The 24,287-nt window shown below is 42.0% G+C and overlaps 1 long non-coding RNA gene across 1 annotated transcript in view; it reads left to right on the plus strand.

The window, feature by feature from the left end:
- The first annotated feature begins 276 nt into the window (after positions 1-276).
- LOC147162901 (uncharacterized) overlaps positions 277-24,287 on the plus strand; it is a 42,557-nt gene continuing 18,546 nt past the window's right edge. Inside the window, exons 1-2 of the long non-coding RNA XR_015097159.1 lie at positions 277-441; positions 17,772-17,920. This is a non-coding gene — a long non-coding RNA (uncharacterized LOC147162901). The remainder of the gene's footprint in view (positions 442-17,771; positions 17,921-24,287) is intronic.

Below are 24,287 nucleotides of genomic sequence, written 5' to 3' on the forward strand. Positions count from 1 at the left end.
ACTATTAGACTAGAGGGACAAGATTTTTTTTAAATAAAAACTGGGCGGGACACTACTGTACAATTCAAAATCAGATATAGCCTACAATAAATTCTCACCTGGAACTATTTATAACAAATTTAATCATTAGTCTGTCTGGTTGTGTTATTACTTTAGCTAATGCTAATTCTGTTTGAGAATCTTTTTTTTTTTTAATAGTGTGATTTAAAAAAAAGTAAAATAAAATATTTATTTATTGTCACCACCTATCTGGCAACACTAGCAACGACGGCCCCGGACACAGAGAATGATTGAGACTCGTTGTGCACCAAAGATGATAAATGTTGGATTCAAAGATTATCTTTTTGATGAAATCGTGAAAAAGAGAACAGCAACATGTAAGATTTGAAACGTGAAGATAAGAGACACAAACAACGTCTCAGACTCATCTATCAAACGCAGGTAAGCTAGCTGTGTGAAATGTGAAGCTAAGCTAGCTAGGTTAGCTTAACAGTTAAGTTACTACAATATGTGACCAGCAATTGGTGAACTAAACATAATTAAGGTCAGTTATGCATTTAATGGAGAAGACTTATTTGCTGTATGTTATGAGTAACACAACATTCATTCTTCTAAATGTTTTAAGAGTGTACGTTCATTTAATGAATGAATCCGAATGTTTATCTGTTTTTGATTACCTCATTTGAGCTATAGCCTACTGGCTTTTTCAGTTGTTTTTTTGGGGGTGATTCATTGCTCGTTATGTCTTTGTCCTTGCAGGTGTCATTTCAGAGCTCTCCATCTTTTTTTTCTCAGCTGTCACTTTCACTCTTCAACTTCCACTTTTCTTTGGCGTCCCTCCGCTTCTAAACATACTCTGTCAGTGTAAAATGAAAATAAAATGATTTATGTTGTACCCCCTCCCACTTGTTCGAAGTAATGAGATTCTATATTTCAAATCACTTGACAGACGGATTGGAAATTAAGGTTCCTTAGATAAGTAATGCCTTTTTGATGTTGGACTGTGTGAATAACTCGCAGAGCCTGATTGATTTCAAAACTCTCGTGACAGAGTGTGCTCGGCTGTGGAGGGGAAACAACATGGTCACACCGCCGTATGTCACCATATTAGTTCGTGTGGCGGGTCCATCTCACACAATCTTGTTGCCAGGAAGCCTAATTCTCATTCATTGCAATTTATTAGAATAGTATTGGGTCGATATGTACAGGAGCAATTGTAGCCAAACTAGGAGGAGACCCATGCATAATGTAAGAGTGGGCGTTTCATCTGGAAAATTACGGTCGTGCAGGTTTTGAATTACAAGTTGGACACTGTTTACCGTCTTTTCAAGCCGTTTGCTTGCTGTGGAACACCTTGATGATAAGATCTGCCATAATTGAAACTTTTTTTTACCCACATACTTCTAGGTTTTGGGGGGAAAAATTTGCCTCTTGAGTTGCATTTGGCATGACATTGCGCGAGACTGCTGAGACTTCAGCTACATGAGCATCGAATGGAGCGACTTTTTTTTTTTTATTGCAAAGCGGCATCAACCGACAGTAGAAGTGAAAAAAAGGGCCATTAATGTCATGTGTCACGTGTGTAACATTCACACAACAATTCTGCTGCTCTTCTCGGCTTCAAGCTTAGGCAATAATCGAGAATTAATAAATTATAGGATATTTATTGTATCTTAGGTTAGCTCTGTCAAAGAAGTTTTGTTTTTTCACTTCGAAGATACTGAGGCAAATAGTGCTGCGTCACATGTGTGACTCACAAAAAAATGAATTTTGTAGTCATACTAGAAAAAAGAAAAAAGAAAAAAACACCTGTATCAGCTGTGCGGGTTACGTAATTTCTGCATATGACCTTCATGCCAGGACAGTTCCTCACACTACCTAATACACTTTCATCGCTCTAGCTTACCCACTGCTTGCCCCCCCCCCCCCCACTGCATTCGATTTGTGGGAACAGACAGCTGTCAATTGCTTTAGAGGAGACAGAGTGAAAATATCGAACAGCCGCCTCCCTCACAAGAGACATCGCCGCTGACATAACAGTGATTCATCAGAAAAAGTGCTTGATGAGCACAGTGTCTCCTCACCCATCTCTATTTGTCATCAGATAGAAAAAGTAAAGGCCAGCAGTTGTCGAGTGCAGGTGTCTGAATGAGTGCTGTTAATAGTAATCTATGTTGTCACATGCTGCTAGAAGACGGAATTTTAAAATGAGACTGATTATGCCAGTGTGTGTTTTTTAGAGGTCACATTGATCAAAGGGTGTCAGGGATAAACTCTGGGTTTGCAAATGATGTGAAGCATTGATTTGAATGAACATTTCATTACTTTTTTTTTTCAAGACAATAAGGTTTGTACTGGTTACTCGTCTCAGAAGCTTCTGAGGAAGGTAGCAGCAGACGCTAAAACCAGTAAAAAGGTACCGAAAATACAAACTTAAAACTCTTAAAAATCGTATTATTGTCTAAATTAGAAGACAAGATGGACGTTATAATATAAGCTAGAATATTTGTATTCATAATTATAATTAATCTTTTCTGTAGAATCAGCTACTTATCACAAATAACTGACACGACTTCCTTCTAATTCATCCCTGCAGTTCCACGACACTCTTATTTATTTATTTACACAGTCCGACGCTGCTTCATAGAGTGAGGTGTTACACTGCGCAAAATTGGACGGTCATTAGATAAATGCTGGGCTTTTTCCCGCCCGTCGGACGCTCAGCGTTTCTGGGGGTTATGGAACAGTGGGCCGGCCCATACATTCGGCTACTGTGTGATGATTGGATGATATGTTCGAGGCGTAAAACTGTATGGATGGACACATTTAAAACAACTTTATGTGAGTGGTGTCAGTCATGTCAGCAATGAAGCTGATAAACTGTTGAATTCATTCTACTACATGCTAACCCTATTATCCCAAATAATCATATAGTAAATACTAGGGGTGTTAGAAAAAAATTGATTCTGCAATATATCGCGATATTACAGCTCACAATTCTCGAATCGATTCGATATGCGGCTGAATCGATTTTTTAAAAAAAAAATACGGAAATATTCAACAAAACGTCTTACTTAGGGTTAGGATTCACACATTAAGCAAGGAAGAATGTTATATTAATGGAACATTAAGCCTTAATATTTTATTTCAGTGCTGTTCAAACATGAAACAGACTGCAACCTGTTTGTTAAATGCAGTGGCTCAGTTATAAGCCTGAATTTTCAGATAAATAAATAAATTTTCATACAAATCTTAGTGTACATGTACAAGTTTACTGATTAGTATTTTCTAAATTTGAGTAAAACTTTTTTATTTTTTTTGTCGCAATAATCAATTTATAGATTCTTATTGGGATTAATCGGTATCAAATCGAATCGTGACCTATGAATCGTGATACGAATTGAATCGCCAGGTACGAGGCAATTCACACCACTAGTAAATACATAAGAATGGCTTTTTTCATCACTGTTTCTCTGCAAAACAGTGGGCGATCTCATTAGGCACACATTACATGCTACTTACGTGGGGAGGGCTACTATTAAAACTTTAAAAATCATGAAAGAAATGTATAATGAAGTACAAAAGTAGCAGTTGTAGTGACATAACAGTTCAGGATCACCATTCTGGTGCATGTTATTGCTGTTCAGTTAAAAGTAGCTCTGACCTGACCTCGCTTGACATGCAGCTTGAGTCTCCACCGTGCTGGTTGGCCGGCCTGGCGTGGAGGTGTTAGTCAAACGTGGTGTGACAGTATTGAGTGCCGTCTGTTTACCGAAAGGAGTTCAGAACACGATCCGCTAAACATATATTACGGCGGATCGATGGCAACTCCAGAAGTCTTGATATTTGTCCTGCTTGCTCTGCCACTGCGTACATGGACACCAATAATTGTGCTGAGCATTGATCTAGTGTGAATCTGGTTTGAGGCTGAACGTTTCAAGCAAATGGAAAACAGAGAGAAATAAAAGTGTATTTGTCTCCTGGGTCTCAGCTCAGCGTCATTATAACCTTAGTCATACTTCATACTTTCTTCCCTTTCATCTTTGACACACTCCATCTGTGTCTCATCAAGTGAAACCTCAATATAAATACAGAGCAGTGCACAGGGCGCAATGCATTTGAGACGCAGCCCTGCCGTACGCGTGTTACTTGTGAAGTGTACTTTCTAATCATACGCAGCTTTAAAAAGGTTTCAAGCGTAAAATACATTTCAAAGCGAGCTGCACACCAGAAATCACGGTGCAAATCGAGAAGAATAGGGAAGTAACACGGTATAGGAGCAGAGCGGAGGCGCAAACAAAATGAAACCACAAGATATGGGCGAAAGTATTGGGACAATGTCAAAAATACAGAAAAAAACTGGTTTTGTCTTTGTGAGGTCAGGTTCTTCCACGCACAACTCACGGAACTTGCTTTGTGCAACAGAAAAGGTCCTTCCCCAAACAATAACATTTGAAGCATATAATCATCTTTTCTTGTGTTATTATTATTATTATTATTATGCGGCATGGCTCTGTTTTAGAGTGGTCATCTCCCAAACCATGAGGTTGTGGGTTTGAACCCCGATTTGCTCCCAGTGGACCTGGCAGCACCCTGCATGGCAGCAGCCAACCATTTGTTTATGAATGCGTATGTGAATAGGAGAATGTGAGGCATTGTAATGCACTTTGGGCACCGTATGGTGGAGATAAAGCACTATATATAAAAGCAGTCAATTTACCATTATTATTATTATTATTATTGTTGTTGTTGTTATTATTATTATTATTACAATGCTCGATACATTTTCAAACCAATATAGTATGATTACTTAACTCGAGTAGTCACCGATACCATATACTGATACCACTAGTTATTTTGATAAATAAAATATCCACACAAATTTAAAAAAAGAATAATGGCAAATTTCAATTCTTCTTATTTCTAATTTGTAGTTCCTACCTTGAAAGAAGGCCGGGAATCGGCCAGACGGGTTGGATTCCTGGCTATGGACGGTGGTTGACTTTTGTCAGGAAGAGTATCCAGAGCCGAAGCTAGAGCCAAAATTAGGATTGTTTCTTTGACTGTTTTACACAGTATATTCTGTAGACTCTATAATATGGCTAATATTTACACTTGGAAAAGAGTAAAATAAAGAATTGAAAAAAAAAAGGCAATCACGGGTTGAGGAACGAACTCAGAACCTTCAGCTTGGGAAACAGCCACACTACCACCTGAGCTATGCCCCTCCTACTGTTTGCTTATCTCCAAGAGGAGACCAAAAACATAATTTTCTCTTTCTTCCTCTTGGACATAGGAAGATTCCAGCTGACATGAGCGATATACTAACACACAGCAGGAGCTGCGTGGCTCAGAGAGTGTCTCCCAAGCTGAAGGTCGTGAGTTCGTTCCTCAACCCTATGAGTAGCTTTTATTTTATTTATTTTTAAAATTCTTTATTTTTACTCTCTTCCAAGTGTAAAAAATGCTCTAAAACTGAGTCTATTTTTCCCCACTCTAAATAGAGTCAAATTTCAATACTGTGGCAGGCACTAACACCAGTATTGAACCAGCACTGGCACCAGAGCAGTGTGAAAGGATTATAAGACACCTCGCTTGATTGATTGATTAATTAATAGATGATGCAGATTATATATAGAATATACACTGTAGATGCTGAGGTACAATCACAACAGGTAATGCCCCCATTATGTGGCTACTGCACGTCCGAGCACAGCCGCCACATTGACCTCCTAAGGGGGAGCAGAGTTCAAGACCAGCTGACCCCGAAAAACTCCCCATCAAATGCGAACAACAAAACAAGTGTGCTCCCGTCTGGGTTGTCATTTATGCTGAGCAATGCCCTGACATTCAGTTTGCTCAACCTGCGAGGCGTGTGGGTGGACAAGGGGGTCACTCTGTGGGGAGGGGTCTCTAGAAATGAAGTGTGTCCTAAGGGGCTCTTATCCCTTCTTCATCGATAGTGTGCAACCATAAAGTCAATCAGCATACAAACAGGACATCATTCAGTCAAACTTTTTTTTTTTCCAGGGGAACGGCGCTAGAAGTGGCCAGAATCTAATAAAAACAAATTTCTTTCTTCAGAATCGGCTCCCTTGGCCCCCATTAATACCCCCCCTCCTCCTTCTCCTCCCATTCTATCCCTTCCATCTCATCAGGTCTCTACTTCACAGCTTTTCTCCAATTCTCACCTGTCCAGAAACTCCATCAACACCTCCTCCTCTCCCTCTGTGAAGGGTTCACCGCTTCCGATCTCCCGTTGTTTGCTCCGAATGAGCTTTAACAGCTGTATAATCTGAAATAACATTGCCACAGCCGATTCCTGCGAAAAGAGAAAAGAAAAAGAAGAAGAGGAGGTGGAGGAGGAATGGGGGGGGGGGACGGGACCGAATATGTTCCCAGCTAATGGATGTTCCCTGGATGTGTAATGTAATAATTTTGGTGAAAAGGAGCAGGAGCCGGAGCAGAAGGGTATAAGGGAAGGGGGGGGGGTGAAAAAAGATGAAATGGATGGATGAGTAGGGGAATAGATGAATAGAGGGCAGGGTGAGAGGCGGCCAGTGAGAACGAGGGGAAAGCAGATGGAGCCAGAAAGAGGTTGGGCTGATTTAATCTATTTGCAGGGCCTGTGGTCGCTCTGCTCAGACCTCTCTGACAGGCAGTAGGGGATTTGGCAGAAAAAATTATAATCTCATACGCCTCTCACACCACATTGGCAGATGGCATGCATATGCTTCTTCCTGCCAATAAAACCATAGACTATGAGATACTTGTTAATGATTTTTTTTTGAAGGTGAGCACTCAGTTTGTTTGTTTTTTTCAGGAACAAACCCAAAACAAATTCCCCTCTGCTTACACTCAAAGTGAGCATACGCTGTGCAAATTAAGTCTGTTTCTAGGCCAATTCTGAGATGGCTGACTCACTTTTAAATTTGAGCCATGGGTTTTCACTGATGCCAAATTGTTACTTTTGAAGTATGGTATGTTTTGTAAAATAGTAGTACAAGATAGGGCTGGGCGAAATGGCCCAAAAAATTAAATCCAGATTTTGTTTTCAGTCATTCAGGACGATAACAATTTTAATCGATTTTAATCTAATAAACCCATTTATTTTTTGTTTATTTCAATTTTCAAAATGAAGATGAATCGAATTAATTTGATTGTATTGCCCAGCCCTAGTACAAGGCAAAAGAACCAAGTAAATACATAGATGTTCGCTTTAATGAGCAAAACTGTTTTTTTTTAAGACCTCTGGACTTTCAATATATTATTAGAAATGGTTTTCAAGAGAGCCTAACTGACTGTATGCACATCGTATGAATTTCTGACGTGTTAGATAATGGCTGTTCTCCTGCACAGGTGTGAAATTTGACACTCACTTCTCCCACCCTGCTGTGTTGAAAGCAAGCATTTTATGCGTCACACCACATACTGGTGCTAATGTCGTCGCGCATCTAATTGAGGCAATATCCCACATTCACTGAGTTCTGGCAAATTAATTAGTTAATGTGGCTCAATGCTGAATCTGCTGGTGTTTCTGTTTTGCATGTCTCTATGTACAGTAGAAGAGGTTGAAGAGAGACAGTTACTTTGATGCTTTTGTTGTTTTTAGCATAGCACACCAGACAGCTGAAATTGTCTTCTTCTTCTGAATTCATTCAGTCCCAGCCATTTTCGCTGATGCAACCACTTCCGCTCCCGGGTATTTTACTGGATTTTAACTGATTTTGAAAGGCCCACAGACTATTGTGTTCTATTGCTATAAAAACATGGAACCTACCAAAAGAAAGATTAGAGTCTCTACTTTCATCAGGAAAAACAGTATATTTGTATCTGTTTCCATTTTCAGCAATTAGCATTAGAATATAGCTAAGTTTCATCATTATTCACAAACCTGTTGAAAACACTGGAAAAAAGAGCTTGTTGCAACATGGCCCTGGTAGATCTCGTATACTCTGCTGCCACCTGCTGGCCGTTTTTTTTGGTAATAACTACCATTGCTGTAAGCGACCTCTTCAGGATAGAGGCTGCATCGGAGCCTTCTGCATGCTCTAGCATAAAAAAGCCCTATCGCCCCGCCGGACGGGTCCCATATGCCCGCCGGGGTCCTGGTGGGGTGGGTGGGGGCTTGGTGGGCCGGTGCGCCTCCTGCCCCCGCCCGGTTGGGGGGGGGCCCCGCTGGTCACACCTCTTAACTCACTACACTAGGTTTGCACAATACACTTTTATAGACATATAGGGCACATAACACACTTTGGGGGGTGGGGTAGGGTGGAAACACCGTCTTCACCCTACAACTCCCCTCCAATTTTAATACACCACACAACTTGTGGGTGGGGGGGGGGTCTTGTGGGGGTGCCATCGGTTGTGGGCCGCAGTATAGAGCAGTGCTGCGGTCCCCTGTCCGTGTCGCCACCCGCCCCCCCCCCCGCCCTATCTATTTTTTTTTAATGCACCACATACACTCAGCAACATGCTTGGGTGGCGGGTGGATCGGAGCGTGGGAATATCATTTCCATCGGCTCCGGTTCACCTGCTCCTAATTTTAATGCACCACACACACACACTTGTATATACACTGGGTGGGGTCACATTCACGGTTTAGGGGTAGAGTTCGCCAGTCCGCGAGCTGGCGGACTCAGTAACAGGGGTTAATTTTCACAAAGAACGCTGGGGTGACGACCGGGGCCTTCCCCCGCTGGGCCTGGGGTTCGGGGGTGTCGGCCGCCCTCCGGTGCCCCCATCTCCCCCTTCTGCCCCCGGTGTTCCGTCCTTCCACACGGCGGGGGGTGGGGTGGGCGCGGCTGCCCTCTCCGCTCCGCTGCCCGGCCCCTCTTCGGCGCCGGTGCCTGGGTGCGGGTGGTCCCCGGGGGCTGGGGGTCGGGGGTTGGGGGGCTGCCGGTAGGTCGGGGTGGGGTCGGGGGGGGGGGGCGGCTTTGTTGGGGGGGGGCGGTGGTGGGGGTTGCGGGGTGGGGGGGTGCTGGGGGTGGGGGGTGTCTGGGGGATTGGGGGCATGGGGGCGGCTGGGGCTGGGTTGGGGTGGGTGGCGGGGGTGGATGGGGGGCGGGGGGTTGTGGGGGGGGCGGGGGTTGGGGGCCGGTGGGGTGCCTGGTGGGCCTGCAGTGCCCCGTCCTGCTGCGTTGGGCCGGGGGCGCGGGCCGGGTTGGGGCGGGGGGCGCTCCTGCTCCTGGGTTTGCTCTCCGGCCGGTGGCCCTGGTGGGGCCCGGGGGTCGTCCTTTGGCGCTGCCGCGGCCTGGGGGGCCCTGAGGTGTTGCGCTTGCTCTGTTCCGGCGGGGGTCGACGGCTCCCCTCTTTGGTGGAGATTTTCATGCATGCCAGATCCACCACACCAGCATCTACCGAAACTCAGACACAATCTGTTTCCTCCTCAGGTTATTGAATCGGTGGAGGCTGGTGTCTCGGATCTCACGCGGCTTCGTCTGTCCTTCCTTCCTTTTCTCGGTCTCTCCGTTGGTCTCTTGAGGCCTCCCTGATTTTATGTTTTTTGGATTTGTTGGGGTCTGGATGTTTCTTGGGCTGGGGAGGAGTTCTGGTGGGGGGTGTCTGGTCGGTGCTGGATTTCACCTTCCTTGGTTTTCTTCGGTCCCCTCGGGTCTCCTGGTGTTCGATTTAGGTGAACGGTATGAGATTTTTTTTTTTCTAATAGGTTTTCTGGTGAGCTAACAAACACACGCACGCACGCACGCACGCACGCACGCACACACACATACTCACCCACACACACAAAAAAAAAAATGTATGTATGTATGTATATATGTATATATGTATGTATATATGTGTATATATATATATATATATATATTTAAAAAAAAAAAAAAAAAAAAAAAAAGAGCAATGATGATGACATTTCCGAATGAACAATACTGAGCTCTAAAAAAAAAAAAAGAAAAAAAAAAAAAAAAAAAAAAGGAAAAACAGTATATTTGTATCTGTTTCCATTTTCAGCAATTAGCATTAGAATATAGCTAAGTTTCATCATTATTCACAAACCTGTTGAAAACACTGGAAAAAAGAGCTTGTTGCAACATGGCCCTGGTAGATCTCGTATACTCTGCTGCCACCTGCTGGCCGTTTTTTTTGGTAATAACTACCATTGCTGTAAGCGACCTCTTCAGGATAGAGGCTGCATCGGAGCCTTCTGCATGCTCTAGCATAAAAAAAAAAAGAATACATAAAAAACGTATAAATAGGTTTTTGGGACCATGGCAATATTTAAAATAGAACGTTTTTCAATGTTTTTGGGAGCAAATTAGTTCATATTTTGCCATTTGGCAACAATTTTAAAACCGACCATCTTCTACACAACAGACCAATACAGTCTGCACCACAGTACCATAAACCATAGAATAATTATTCAGGGAAGTCTTTCAGATACATTAACATTGAACCTTTGCTTAATTAAATATAAGCACAATAGCAGACTCATCATTCAGATCTGTACCATACAGGCCTACATACACTCTCTCCAAGCTTTTGGAGATTTTATTATTGGATATGGCAATCTCTGACACTGCAGGCTCCAGGGCATGACTCACCATGCACTCTCTGCCGCCTCCTCGCTGTCCACATCAGGACTAATTCCCACTTCCTTCTTCCTTCTGTACCTAGCGCTAAGTATCCTGGGTGTTGGATGTCACTAACAGCACTTACTGAGACTACAATATAGCAAAGATGCCTGCAGCTGCCTGACTGCCGGTCCCTGGTGTGGTCAGAGTAGGAGGCCGATTGTGGCCGAGCCATTGATCGAAAAGGAGTAATGGATCTGGCTTAGGATGATAATGCATGATGTAATTGTCAGAGGGGTTTAATTATATGCTTATTACATGAGGAACCGAGTATTCACGCTCCATGCCCATTTACGGCGCACAAGGCCATAAGAAAGAGGATCTTTTTAAGTGCTAGTGTACTGTAAGCATCCACAAACTGCTGTGATTAAACTGTTTACCATTTATAAGAGTAGCAACACAGCTACTAATAATGGAAACAATTATTTTGGTCCTGCTTTGTATGTGAAGTTTGATAACATGCTTTTCCATTCCCTGTTCTGACATTAAGCCAAGTGTGAGGGTCCCAGTTAATCTACATTTCTATCATGGCACGCAGCCCCTTTTATCCCTCCATCCCCTCATCCCTGCAGGCCATGCTGAAGCGTAATGGTGGCCTCATCGCATGTCTGAGTGCATACGCTACGCTGAGCAATGCTTTTCAATTACCTGCGCCGGAGCCCCAGACGGAAATACATAGCACACAGAGAAATAAAATATACCTCATGTCATTTAATTTGACAGTTGTCCTTTCCCAGCTATTCAATAGAGGTCATCACATGTACGGCTGGGCTAGCACATTGTGTGTACAGTAAGCGTGCAATTGGGTGTGTTTTTATTTTCGATACAGCTTGGAGAAAAAAATACTTAGTGGGATTCTGTACTCTACTCTTGGAAGAGTACTCTACTTCCGGAATCTGGAGAAAAGCAATATTTAATTTATATTAAAAAAATTGAGTGCATACACTAAAATGGCCCCCCAAAAAATTTCGCACAATATTTCCTGCAAAGCAGACCCTCCAATTATTTGTTCTTAGGGTCAAAATTAAGAGGAAAACAACACAAATGAAAAGTATAACAGACCATGTCAGGTTCAACCCATTTTTGAGACTTTGGCTCCCACACTATCAGGAGGAGTTAAAGGAAAGCAAGAAAACAGAAAATAATGTGAAAAAACTGCAGAGAGGTCAATGTATTCAAAGTTATGCTCACTTAGCAAGTGGCAACGCAAGATGGCCAGCCTCCATACAAGTAGTTCCTGTACTCAAAAGACCAAGATTCCTTGCGGATAGAGCATGCGCAGAGCACAAACCAATGATTCTTTCAAACAAGTTATTCTGATCGTGTTTATATAACCACATTTTCAGGTTAGAAAAGCGGTAACCCAGAGGTCTTATTCAGGTTTAAAAAAAACAAACAAGTAAGAGCATATTTGGGCTTTTGGGCTTTTACATGGCCGTTCAAATGGACGGTTTTGAAAGTGTTATTGATGTAAACGTAGTCGATGACGCAGCAATAAGAAATCTGCTCAACCAATCATTATCCAGTAGGGGTTTCCATCATCCATGCTGAACTAGTACATCTTAGTATACTAGTTTTTTGTTTTCCATTGGAAAAGTGTAGACACCAAGTGAAGCTATGACAATGCAAGTGGGAACCTTAGTGGTATTTAAGCAAAATGTGTTGTAGTTCTGATAAAACTGCTGCTTTGGAAATCACACCCTAAGGAGAAAATTATATTTATTTAAAGGACGGTAACTGGCCATTACTCTTCAACCCCCCCCCCCCCCCCCCCCCCACACACACACACACTTAATTTCATCATGATCCTTGAGAGTAATCCAGTTTCTCATTTAACCCAATCATTAGCAGAAATAGTTGACATCCCAGTTGGTACATGCAGTGCAGTTTAAAAATGGATTGTACATTAAGTAAGTAATCACTACAGTGTTAATTTCCACAGTCTCTGAGTAAGCATGCAAAATGTTTTATCAACAGTAACTCCCTGAGGACATATTTAGAATACAGTCTCATTGGAAAACAGTTAACTGCTTCTCAATTGATTAATAATGTTTGGGACTGAAAAGTGTCATCTGTGCTCTATAAGTCATGACCGATAATGCTCGGGCCAATTTTACCTGCTAAATAAATCTCATTAATCACGTTTTCCTTTTGGGGAGGGTGTTAAAGGAGGAAACATTAAGGGTTGAGGGGTGTGGGTGTTGTAGGAAATCTCCTGGTGTCCACCCATGTTGGAGGTTGCATTAATGAGCTTCAAGTCAAAAAGGGGAGGCTGAAGCCTGATGTTTAATGGCGTCCTTCTGGAATAGACATTTGTGGATGTGCTGATAAGAGAGGGTGGGGTGGAGGGTAGAGACAGAATACATGAGTTGTTTTTGTCAGAGGTGAAACAGGACACCTCTGATCTCTCATGCACACAACATAGAAAAAGATCACTAGCTTCCACTGCCGTCGTCAGCCCTGTGAATCTGCTTCCTGCTACAACGTCCTGCTGGGCTGCAATTGCAGTCTATGAAGTTGGCCGGCCCCCAGCTTGGAAGCTATGCATTTTTTCGGGTTCCTAATTTGGAATCAGCGGCTGTGCAACAAACACAAATACGCCTGATTGCACAGACAAACTTTGTGGGAGCAGATAAGACAACGCGACGTCGCTAACATCCAGTCGCTCGGAGGTTACACTGTGGCCCTATTTGCAGCGTTTAGCAATTATGTGCAAAAGCTCGGATCGAATATGGAACAACAAACACAGGCAGTTATCGTCTTATAATCTCATGTATGGAAATGAGTGTTTGATTTTCTCTTCATGCAAATGAGATTTTCAATTATCTTTAAAAAAGAAAAAAAGGGGATTGGCAGAGGGTTCCAGGTTTGTCTATTGTGCCGTCCCTTCACAGAAATAATTTATGAATACCTAAATAGCATTTCACATTGAAGATAATTATGGCAGTGGGGGAGTGAGGAAAGAGGGGTGGGGGTGTTAGTGAGTAGAGTGAGTGGCTTTTAACATGCAAATAAAATGCACCACTTTGTTTTCTCTTGCAGAGATCAATCATAATTGGGCAGGTACACACAAAAACCGGGGTAATTTGATGACCCGTTTTAGTTTTGGCTCACACACACCCAAAATGAGTGATGGTATGTCCTACAGACCCATCCACCCAGGTAAAACAATACAACAGTGTAATTATTGAATAGTATCCACGCTGGCGGATATATTTTACCGCAAACTTACCTTGACGAGACCAGTGTGTTTTGATTCTACATTCACACTAAATTGACTTATGGTTTGATTGCCATAATTCAATTTTTTTCCACAGCACTAATATATATATATATATATATATATTTCACGTTTTCCCCTTTGCACTGGCATGATTCATATCGGAATTTGACAACTTGGGAGCAAAAAATGTAAAAATTATGTCACTTCAACAATGTAGTGCAAAGCCAGCCTTAGACCTGCAGGGTAAATCCAACCACTGAAACTATCTTGTTCCATTGGGATCTGCTTTTCAAAAAGGTGCAAAAAATAATTGAACGGAGTTGCACTGTGATCCCTTGTCATGGGCAAATCCTTATCACAGGTCGGCTGAGTTAAAAAGATAAAGGTTTACAACAAGGAGCAGCTCCTTGTGTGCCGCTAATGAGCGCTCCAACAGCGCACTGGCAGAGGCGGAAGCCATCAGGTTATTAAGAATGAATAGTGTACACTACCACAAAACAAATGTGTTAGTGCATCACATAACTAGACAGAGGATACAGTGGTTTACTGTACATAGGATGTATCCCATGATTGCCAAGCCAATTAGGCTGCACCAGGGGTTGATGTAAACATCTTAAAGCCTTGGCTTTGTCCTCCCTTAAGGGCTTGCAGGTTGAACACGTGTCTTGGTCTTGGTTGCCTTTTTCACCCTCCCTGTGGATTTTGTGAGCATCTGTGTCTCTAATGTAAGTCCCCCAGGGACGGATCCTTCAAAAAGGACTAGTGAAATACACCGGAGAAGGACATTCAAAGTATACTAGACGACTTGAGGAACTACCATGGCTGATGGATCCCTTCAAACATACCGTGCAGTACACCATCTTGGAGTACAGTTAGGGCCTGTCAGCACGTTTGCACATGCATGTGCACACATCTTGTACAAGGGAACAAGGCTTGAGGGAGTGTTAGAGGGCATTTAAAAGTGCTAAGAGCAAAAGGTGAAAAGATGATAGGAGATGTCTGGATCTCCTGCACTTTAGCAAAGCTATATAGTGAATAAGCGTTCTTAAACTGGGCATACAATCTGAGAATCAAGACTCGAGTTATAAAAACAAGAGATATAAAACAATCAAATGAAAAGACATTTTAAGTACCAACCAAAAAAACAAATTAAGCATACCTTCTTGTGCGAAGTGATGCGCCTTATTAAGCATCATACCGTTGCATGACTGGACCAATAATCCTGTTAGCATTAAAATTTTAGGACCCAAGGGAAGCCTGAAAGATCATTTTCTTGGATTATGGACAAGAGTTTGCAAAACACATTACCATCATCTACAGAAATGGAATCAAACTGTACCAACTGAATTTACTCGAGTCTCAAGTTGAACTCTACATTTTACACTCATCTTTTAATGATGAACGTGCACAGTGAGTAAGATTTGTGTTTACACCTCCATTTGAGCTGCAGGAAGTGTTTACAAGCATATTTCCACTGTAGCAGAGGCTAATTCTGGACGTATCAGCCTTCTTTGACCTGGTTTTGAGGAGCCAAAGATCCCAAAGATTGAAGCAGTTCATCCCTCTCGTACCATCCCTTTGCTTCCTCTACCATCATCTCTGTTTTTCATTCCTCCTCCTGCATCCTATACTCTATCCATCCTTCCTTTGTCTGACCTCATCCCTCTGCTAAATCTCCTTCCTGTCAAGTAAAGCGTCAGGTACACGGAAGTTGTGAACTTGTGAGGAGTGGAATCAATAAAGCAAGGACACGCCGAGCAATGTACACCAGCAGCCGGCGCGAGGACGGTTACCCGCTGGCCATAAATCGGGCCATCCACCGGGCAAAGAGGGTCGTCATCACCCTCCTCGTCACGGGAGTGTGTGTAAACAATAACATCAGCCGTCCCATCCCTGTCAGTGCAACAGATAAATCCATATTAGCAGGATTGAAGAGGGAGACAGCGATATATGAGCAGGATGTGTCATATATGTCATGACATCGCACTGTAGATGGTGTTTCAAATGAGGGAGGCATGAACACAAGCTTCACAAAAGCCTCTGATGCTAATTGGGATGGCCGCTACGCGCAACGTCTGCGAATTTGATCACCTTTTTGACCTTTTGTATGAAGCCTCTGTAATGACCCATGTCATTGTAGATCTACAAGGAGATGGTAAATGTTGTATGCAAATCAAACTACAGTAAACAGACACACAATACAACTCCTTAGGTTCTGCTTAAGAAACTCGACAGCGCTAACCTGGCTAACTTTTAGAGGTACATACCTGCGTATGTGTGTGTCATTGGGTTCTTTTAAATGGCACAAAACATTTTATTTATATTCCATACATAAATAGTAGGCTTGGTCCCGTCCCAACAGTCTTCATATTTTCTGGTGACATTATCAGCTGTCTTCATCGTGTGCACGAGCGGGAAATAAATTGCATTTTTGCTGGTGGTTCTGTGGCGGGCAGACGGCAGGAGGAGCATTATAATATAAAACATGAATAAACAAAATCACTCATGAGCAAATGTGCAGGAGCATGGGGAGGTAATCTGCTTTAGGCATGGTCCTTGAAATTAACTCAAAGAATCTGCACATGAAACGTGTTAAGAAGATTAATCAAATATTTCTCCTTCCAAACCAACAACTCGCTGACTCCTGCTTACAATCAAAGTTTTTTTTTACCACTACCCCTCCTCTCTCTCTTTTTTAATTCAAACATTATGTTAATGGCTTATTATAGTGTTTGCTTTAGTTAGATTGCTTGGCCACAGGTGTATCAGACTGAGGAGAAGGATAACACGGCATGTGTGAAACTGTCGTAGCATTTATTTTCTAATAGGCTGGGCGTGATTTTGCCAAATATGCGTGGCAGAAGAGGCGCAGTGTATCTTGCACTGGGGCAATGGAGCAAGTGAACTAGACAGATAATACTTTTAAAAGTCTAATTGGAAAACTTAAGAGAGGCTTGTGGAATGTTGGCCCACTTTCCATAAGTATTCCCTTTTGCCCTGGATGGTTCCTACTCGGCTCGAGACGACTTTTCACTAATACTATTCCATTGACAAAACAAGGTATCACAGGGTATCGTTTGAGGTACAATGGAATTCCAAGCATATTGGGCCAGTATATGGCCTTCTCCACTGGCCTGAACTGCTGCTGCACTGTTTTCGGCTTTTGGGTCCAATTCGATTTCAGCCACTATATTCTGCCATGTCAAGCTAATCTGCCAAGAGTCTTCAGAATCAGTAGTGCTGTTCTATGTAACTTAAACTAACAATGGGACTGTTCAACTAATCATGTTTCAAATTTGTCCTCACAGGGCAAGCCTGCAAGCAGGCTCCTGGAATGGAGCCTATTCTTATTATTGCATTGGGCAAAAGGCAGGCTATATTCTGGACTGGTCACAAGTCAATTACATTGCACATATACTGTAGAGACAGACTACCATTCACACTCACATTCTCACTGTCACTGAGTAGGAACTGAACACACGCTGTCTACACAGTAGTTAAGTGAGTGAACGATTCCACCGCCACCAGTGACAAAGATAATACCTTTCTCATCTGTTGCTGTTCCGACTAATGCGTTCAATGTGTTGTTTTTGCAATTTTATGCAATACTGTTTTGAACTGGGAATGGTGTATACAGCCCTTCAGTAGTATAAATTCCTAAAAAAAAAATTACCCCCCAAAAATTATTCAAAAAACACTGAGAAAAATTGAATATAACATGGAATGTCTAATTTCACAGAGTCAATCAATGACGTCGATCGATCAGGCAAATTAAGACATTACATTAGATTTTGCATGTACAGCTACTCAGATCGGTGTAAAGTCTATAATAATAATCATAATCATTTTAATGAAGAAGAAGAACTTATCTACAGGAAACATTCAGAAGTTTTTTCGAATCACATGTGAAAGTACTAAATGTGGCATATATCATATCCTATGATGCATCTGTGTCCCTGCAGTGGAAAATAGGAGAGAAACCCTATCTTGAACGTCCTGGTGGTCACACATCAAGTACCGGGGAGCCACGTTGACTACAGTTAAAGAATACGGGATCACGTCCCCACCTCATGCATCTTTCATGTCAAATGGCTGTCACGCACAAGTGCAGGTAAATCACTCATCTGTCCACGTAATCATGCAAATTTGTATTATCCTTCATGTCGCGCACGCCTCTTGGCACTCATTTATGCGTTCCTGTCTTTCGTGCCACATTGCTCACATCATGTTGGACAAATGCTGGTGAGAACCTACGAGCCAAGCGCTTGTAAAATTATGCTCCAAAAGTAGCAAGCAAAAGTAGGAATGTGGATACTTAAACTGTCAGGAACCTGATTTGCAGAACTATCTTTTAGTCTTGGGACAGAAAGTAGACACTTTCACCTTGGTTAAGGCCTATAGCCTTTTTTTTTTATATAAATAAACTATCTATTTATACATACTGTAGATAACAAGAACGAATGTGCTGAAGTATGACATTTATGTTGAAACATAAAAAATAAAATAATCAAAATTATACAGTGTATGTGTAAAAATATATCTGAAATAGCAAATTTTATTTACATGCGACATACACCTATTGCCAACACATCTATATACATACCTAACCAACTATACACTGTCTGTACCTACCCACAATACTTACCAATCTACCGCCTATCTACCTACTTACCTACCTACAGTCAATATTTAAAAAAAAATCACTTCATAGTTCAACAAATTAAAAATCCAATTTGATCAAAAACATTCAATGGTAAATGGAGTGTACTTTTTTTCATCATATGTACGTTTACAAGACCATATTTACTTGTCTCATTCAAATATCTGTGTGTAGCTAGTGTATCAACCCACAGAAAGGTTTTCCATTTCAGCCTAAACTAATTTACGTTAACCAGCATGATCCCGTACACTACACTGGCCAATGACAGAACCCAGGATGTTGTTTTCTCTCTGGTCCCATTTTACATGGTGTGTTGTACAAGCCTCATCCTAGCAAGCGCTAAGCTATTTTGTCTATCAGGCCCGGCCAGTGTCCACGTTTGCAAACTCCCGTTCATTTGTTGCTAGGATGGCGTGAGAGTCCAACAGTCAAATATTCCCGTTGCTAGGTTGGAATTGGCCTGGCAAATATTACCATGTACATAAAACTATTTCTGGGTGTCCCCTTAAATTGAGCACAAAATTAACTCATTGGCTCCCAAAAACGTATAAATACATTCTATTTCAAATGCTGTATGCGTCCCAAAGACGTATTTATACGTTTTAATGTTGTTGTTTTTTAATGCTAGAGCATACATAAAGCTTTAAAGCAGCCTCTCAACTGCAAATAGCAGTTGAAGAAATGGTAGTTATAGAGAGAAGAGCATAGAAAATGAACCAAGCCATGAAAAAACCCTCAGTTACTCAGAATTCTAAATAGATTTGTGAATAATGTTGAAACTTAGCTATATTGAAATGCTAATTGCTGCAAAACGGAAATAGATAGAAATATACTATTTTTTCCTGATGAAAGAAGATATTTTAATCTTTCTTTTGGTAGGTTTTATGTTTTTATAACAATACAACACAATATTCTGTGGGCTTTGCAAAATCAGTCAAAATCCAGTAAAACAGCCGGGAGTGAAGGGGATTGCTTCTGTGAAAATGGCTGGGAGTAATGAGTTAAGTTCCATGCATGTGCATCCCACGTAGAAGGGAGACGGATCACCCCATTGATTCAAACATTCTTTTCTTATAACAATATACTAATGACTCATTCATTTGGGGTTAGTTTTCAACAGCCAAGTCGGTACTCAATCTGAGTGAGCACCGATTGATGACCAGCCCTAATATTACCTCTTTTTTTTTCTTCAATAGTGCACCCCTAGTGAAAATTCTACAAGCCACTATTTTACCTACCTACGTACCTGCCTGCCTGCCTACCTACCTACCTACCTACCTAAGCACCTGAAATATTAGAAAAAGAGAAGTTGCAAAACACAAAACAAACACTATTATTAATTAGATTATGAAAGATTCTGTAAAGTAAACTCAGCTATAAAACCCCATCCTCCGCCGGAGCATATTTAGTATGTAACAAGGGCTTAGCTATTTGACAAACACTGACGTATGCTGCTACCTCTAAACATCACAGCCATAAATAAAAAGTATGAAAATCCATCTTGAGCCAGCAGCCAATGTGACAAAACAAGCTGGTGTGGCCTTCACTTTAATACACAATCTGGGAAGAGTGACAGAATTTTGAAAGGCAAAGTCACAGTCAGACCTTGGAATATGTTATGCCGCGCTTGCAACAGCGAGCGTGTATATTGGTGTGGACAGAGCGGGGGAGCATGGCCCTGCGTTTGCAAACGTCCCCGGTGGCCCGAGAGTGTGCATGCCTGATCAGTCGGCGGCCCGATGGGCTCGCCGATGACTGATGAGTTGGCAGTGGACCTTGGAGGTTTGGGTGATAGCCTTTCAGTGTGTGATTCACGGGGAGCGCCCTGTGCACTGACACCCCCGAGCGCCGTGATTGAGTTCGCAATCCCGCACCATTCCTCCCAAGTATATATGGCGCCCCAAATAAATGAATGGCAGAATTATGGGCCTGCTGCAATACAGTAGCCCTGACAGTCTGGACTGGATGAGATCATCTTTTCCTTATATATATATATATTTTATTACAAATGTATTTTGTGGTGTGAAAAACATCTGCACGATTGTGACTTTAGCTTAGTTAGTTTGATATGGTAAACAATTGACTTCTACAAAGTATATTTGTGGTCATGTCCACATTAAATCAAGACATCATAACAACTCTCAAGTACTGTACTAATAATATTTAGCGCACTTACACTAAACTGTCGCTTTTCTTCAGAAACTAAATGGGCCACAATGTGTTCGCTTTTGTTGGTTCTGTTAGATTTTGTAGCTCTATCGCAACGGTATTGCTTCATATTCCTCCTAAGTCTTTTTGGTGAAATAGTAAAACTGTCCGGCTCCGTTGCTAATGCTGGTTAGCCATGCCACAATTAGCCACAGCTTTTCCGGTGACATCATTGCGCATGCGCGTCGTCACAAAAGGCGGACCAAAGTGACATCTGCGGGAGTCTACTGTGGCACTTTTTAGAGAAAAACAAAGCTTCAAAAAATAAACAGTAACATTGATTAGTAAAGTATTTGTTGACAATTTTGGGTTGGGTTGTGGCGAGTCAGCCAATCTTGATATGTATTTTTATTTGAAATGCAACCTGTCAAATTGGCTGGTAGGAGTGGTTTGGTCACCCACCACAGTTGATTGATATTCACCCGCATCTGGTGGGTTGGCAGTGTTAACATCATTTTTATCACCAGACAAAAATGTATCCAGTCGAATATACATAGATGAAGTTGCAAACTTTGTTGTTGCTATCAGTAGGCTTGCATGCGGCCAGTAATTTATTTAGTGGCATTATTTACAGAGGTGAGGTCAATATTAATAGAAGGTCCGTCAATCCTTCAATGCCAAACGCCCATATTTTGTTGACAATTATCGATTCACGAGAAACTAAGCATTGCTGGAGGTGGGTTTTCGTTAGTCAGTGCAATAGTCAAACCCGCCAGTACTAACGGAAAGAATGCTCATTTTGCTGGTGAATGATGGAAATATTGACGGGTGTACACTTCGAATAACAAAAACTTTGACGGATGCCCATTTTGCAGAGGTGTGACAAAAGACGGATTGACGATTACAATGTGGTTTGGTTTGAAAAATCGACGGATTGACAATGGCGGAAAGATGTCCTAACTGTTCACGACTGATGACTGATGAATGCTCAGAATTTATTAACGAGCCCACTTCTGCATTTTCATCAGCGGAGACCCTCCTTTTCCAGCAGTCTTCGTTTGCTATTTTGGTGTCTACTGGGTTCAAATAATAGCATAAAAACCACTAGAGTATGTTTTGTGTGAACACAGTTAATGTATTGCTTCTCAGATGTTATAGTTGGATGTTGATTAGGATAGTATAAGCTGAAAGAAATGCAAAGAATCAGATATCCTCACATCCAAATCAGAAGATCTGTGTCGTAAACCCTCCTTAATCGATGCAGAGTCCTAATCTGCCCTTTGTTTTTCTCTGATTTCCTGACTGCTGACCTAAGTGCAGTAGGATGATGTCAGCACCTTCATTATCAATCACCCTCTAACTCTTCCTTTAAAGTTGAGTAATTGTACAGTCCCTGAATCATTGTTCTTTGACTGTCTCCTCCGAGTCTCATCCACAGACTTCTGGCGGAGCATTTGCTGTCATGTAAAAAGAGGATTTGCACAAATAAGTCTGTAATCTCTACGAGCCAGCCACAGGGGTGACGTAATTGTTTCTGTGAGTGAATAAGCAAGCAATATGGAGGTGAGTCATTTCTCAGCAAGAATAGGGTCTAAGCCAAAGACTTTAAGCAGATAAGCTTGTTTGGACTAATGAAGGGACAGATTCAAAGATGTCATCAGAGATTTATAACAGGACTCAGGGAGGAAGGGCAAATACTTGCATAAAACCATTAGAGTCAATAAAGAAATGAGAAAATTGACATCATTCATGTTCTGGTGAATCATATTAAGGTGCTCTGGAAACATTGTAATCTACAACGGCATATTAGTAACAGAATAAAATATGACAACAAGAGTAACGTCTATGCATTTTTTTCTTGTAACATACATGTTCTTATCTAAGTCACGAATAGCTTCTTTTTTTTTTGTGTACCGTAATTGTAATATTTCTTGAGTCCACAATAATACACTGCTACAATTGCATGCACATGAAAGCAATCCAGGGGGGACAGCAGGACCATCCTGCTTACATGACACCATAGCTGCCATGTTAGTATCAAAACAGTGCTATCAGCTCAGGGACATTTGTTTTCCACCAGTAAACCCTTATTGAGGGTGAAATTAGTTGTGCTTGAAATGACGCTGCTGCTTGGGACAGAGATGCAAATCGTAAAAGAAAAAAATGATGTTCAGTGTGAGAGCTGTTGGTCTTATCAGTCCCCCGAAATGGTCCTCTAATTGGGGACATGTTTGGATGAAATGTGTAGAAATTGGTGGTAATTGCTTTTATATGCATGGGAATGCAAATTTTCCTCTATAATGGCTATCAAGAGAAACACTCAAACAAGTTCAGTGGGTTACTCTATCATGGGTGAGATAACAATAAATAAAGCCGAGCCATGTGCGCAGTCCTAATGTAAAGCGAATGCAAATTTGAAATAGAACTGGTCTATCTCATTCGTTGGAGTGTCTCTTTTGTAATTACGGACTAAAAAAACTGCACCGACGGCCTACCCTTGCCATGTTTTTTCTCCTCGGCGAATTGAACGCTGACATGAAAAGCGGCATCAGGAGCGCTTTTCCGAGGCAATGCACACACTTCAGATGCTGACTGCTTGTGATAACTCCTGGGTTCAGCATCCCATAGGCAGAGCTTTGGAATAATCCATTCTCCATACAGATTTCGCACACGGAAGCCGCTTTATCCCATTATCGCAGGCGTTATACAAATGTATACCGCTGTAATCCAAACACTTAGAGCGTGTTGCTTTTGGAGAGAGGCGCGTTGTTTCCGACAAACAGCTTGTGATCTGCGGCAACCCTGCGACACGTCAATACAAACGCAGTAGGTAGGCCATCCTTCACAGGAAAGTTTGTTGCGTGGGCGTGCATATGTAAAAATGAGTGCTCCCAATGAACAATTTTCTGAGGGAGCCGTGTGTTGGGAACTGGGGGTGTCAACCGAATGGGGGTGTTTAACATATCCAAGGTCTCCAGCAGAGACACACAGAGGCAAACACAGGTCACGGGGGATGCTGGTAGCTCTGTGAACTCAGCAGGTGGTCGAGCACAAGATGTGATAACAAGATGTTCTCAAGACAACAGTAGAGGAGCCGCTCTGTGTCTTATGTAGCAAAATAGCACAGCAGACAGCAGAGGTCTGAATGTGATGAGGAAGAAAGCCCTGCCCCCTCAACTGTAGACATTCCGGATTATGTGACCCAAGAAATCAAACAGCATCTCTGCTTTGAAGAAGGGAGATAATGCAGAAGATTACAATGTTACTTTAATTGCTGCATACTAGAAATGATCTCAAAGACGGAGCTTGCCATCTAATGGTTGCTATCCATGCTTCAGTGGAGACATTCACTGGCAGATGTGCGCTCTCTGCCACCACTTTAATTGACATCTGCATGTAAGAAAAAGACGGTAGCACCAGTTGCAGCTATGTTTTCTGGGAAATAAGGAAGAACGCCTCCTATGAGGGCACATTGCGCGAGTGCGTCCACATTAATGGGACAACTGTGAAATCATATATTTAAGTTGTTGATCCAATTTGGATGTGGTGTGACTGATTCAACGTTTGGTTTGTGTAACATGATATGAGGGACTTGCTGTACAATACTTCGAGCTGAACATATTTACCAGATGCAAATACACAACTACAGTGAAACAGTGAATAATTCTGC

This window comes from Leptonotus elevatus, chromosome 14, assembly GCF_054856555.1.
Source record: "Leptonotus elevatus isolate MCC_2025b chromosome 14, RoL_Lele_1.0, whole genome shotgun sequence".
Classification (NCBI taxonomy): Eukaryota; Metazoa; Chordata; class Actinopteri; order Syngnathiformes; family Syngnathidae; genus Leptonotus; species Leptonotus elevatus.